The sequence below is a fragment of the Dipteris shenzhenensis genome, chromosome 22, assembly GCF_047967505.1.
Source record: "Dipteris shenzhenensis isolate YYH24624 ecotype China chromosome 22, Dip_SZ_1.0, whole genome shotgun sequence".
NCBI classification, from domain to species: Eukaryota; Viridiplantae; Streptophyta; class Polypodiopsida; order Gleicheniales; family Dipteridaceae; genus Dipteris; species Dipteris shenzhenensis.
Window position 1 is genome coordinate 17,334,465 of NC_141617.1, and position 2,755 is coordinate 17,337,219.

Consider the following 2,755-nt stretch of genomic DNA (forward strand, 5'->3'; position numbering starts at 1 on the left):
TAGTATGAGAAAGGACATTGACAAAACATGGAAACTCAGCTCTGTTTGCTCTAGCCTTTCTTTTCTGAGGCAAAAATTATTTAAAATCCATTACAGCAATATTATTACATAATAGCAAGTGAAAGGTAGAAAAAGACACATTTTCAAAATTAAGGAATATTTTTTCATTAAGAAAATTGAAAGTAGAACACATTAAATAAAACTTTCATTATTCTTGAAAGCAACAAAAAATTGCTTCAAGTAGTCATGACCGCTTGCTGTTGGGTAGTTTTTCCTAACCTCCTCCCATTACAAACAATTTTAATGAAACATCATTTTTGCATCTTCATATGGGCCTTTTTCATGATGCCACAAAGATACATGCATTAACACTGTTAATAAATGAATATCCTAAACAATGAAAACATTAATTAAAGTTAAAAACTAATTTGAAGAAATACTCACTCATCAAACTCATTTGACATTTCTTCAAGTGATAACTTCTTGGCAATTAGTGGAACAGAGTAGAAGTTATAACTTTGTCATCACTACTCCCTTGCATGGACTTCCAATACGTGATTTTCATATCATCAAGAATGGACTTGATAGAGACATCAACCTTCATGTCCTTCCCTTTTTAGGACACATTTGGATCATTTCATTGGATAGCCTTATTTTGATCTTTTAACTCTCTCCAGTCCCACAAGTTAAAGATTTGATCCACTAACTCCCAAATCAAACCATTTCTAAATGCCGACTAAAAGAAATTATCATGTTTTTATAAAGGCTTTAAAAAACTTACTTTCATCAAACACCAACCCTATTTCTAAGTGACAAAGTTTTGTTAATTCAATGGAAGGTTTAGAAATTTGCTACAATCCACTCCACATACTTATTATGGCTTTCTTCCTCTAAAACATCCTCTATCTCAGTCATAATAGCAATCTCCTTGCATGTCTTCTTTGGCATGTGCATATGCGGAGAAGATGGTTGTAAAGAAGACTCAAGTTGTCTTTGCTTAGATCTTTGATTATGTGGTCGAGGACTCACATCCTCTAGTGAATCATATTGATGTCCAAATTGATGTGCACCACTCTTCTTGGGTGGAGGTGTTAAATCAGCATCAACAAACCTATAGGATCACCATGAGCTCTCTTCTTCCTCCTTTGTCCTTGTGGTTTTTCTTCACTAGCAAGAGGTGATTTTGTGTCCTTAGCCACCTCAAAGTTATCCCTTTTTTTAGTTCTTCCCTTACTTGTAGGTCAATCAATGTCATCTTGAGGCTTCCTTCCTGCAATTGGGCTTTCAGGTTTTAGCAATAGATCCTTATCCTTTAAAGTTTAGGAAGGCATTTTAAATTAGTTTTTTTGTTACAATTACAAATAAAATGAATCAAATGAACACATTTTCCTTCATGTATGTATTTTCCATTAAAGAAAGGAGGAGAATTTTCTTGCCTTTGCAAGCCTTGTTTATTATTATGTGTGAGATTTCTAGCTTTTTCTTTTTTTAGTGGCCATTGATGCTACTATTTGCAATCATATGCACTTAAGGTGATGTAGATATCAGCACATGAGAATGATTGTAGTGCCTAGGTTTGTCCATCTTATGCTCTAATAGAAGGTGCATTGAATTAAAGACAAAGTAGTATGTATATTCATCAGTGAATAAATTCGAATATTAACAATGTGATTAGCTCATCTTTGAGCCTAGTGGCAATTCAAAATTTCTTCTCGAGGGGGTCATTAGAAAAATTTGACCATAACATGCATTCAACAAGACACCTCTAAATCATGGTTTTAATGGAAATATATCTATACAAGGGTATCATTAAAAAAACTTTTAAAATTTTGCAAGTTATTATAGAAAAAGGGTGTCTATTAATCATAAATATAAACAGATCGAGGATCTTAAAAATAGTTGAATGTCCATGATATATAGGGTTTACATATAGCATTACCCTAATATTTTCTTACAAATTTCCTTTAGGAACATTAGTGGTGGGACGTTTTGATTTAATATCAACATCTCATTTATAGATCCACAAGAGTGTTTCAAATCTAGAGAGCAGATGAGGATTTTTAGCCTCAGATAGCTCTTCAAAAAATGGTGCTTTTGTACTCTCTTGAAACCTTTCTATTTATGAGAATAGTATAGAAATGGATGTATAAAGGCATAAAGAACACTCTCACATGTAAGTTTAAATGCCCCATACTTCCTTGTTGCACTCAATTTCATGGCATATCAAGGAATACCATTCTGGATGTCTCACAAGGTTAATTCATTCCTACATAGGTTAATATTACAAGTTCATAGTATTGTGTGCTCTAATGGATGCTACTAATATTACAATTAAGGAACTAACACATGTATATTATACTTATGAGAGATTCGGTTGAGGACTTGGGGCCCCCAAATCTTCATTATTGTCTAGGATGGCTTGCATGTTGATGTAGTAGCACTTCAGTTGGCTCCCATTTATTGTTGTTGTGAACTGGACTCCATCCAGTGTTTCTAGCAGCACAACTCCAATGGGATTCATTTTTTTGACTCTATAAGGTCCTTGACCTAGAAATTTGAGCTTGACCTTATGGACTTTGGTATTGTACAACAAAACTAGGTCACCTTTTTTGATGTCTTTGTCTTTGAGGTTTCTATCAAACCATGCCTTCCTTCTTCATTTTTTTGTTGTCATGGAATGGTAGGCAACTAATCTGGTCTCTATATGCTTCTCTAATTGGTAGTCTTTCTTTCAGTGACATGATCTCCCATATGT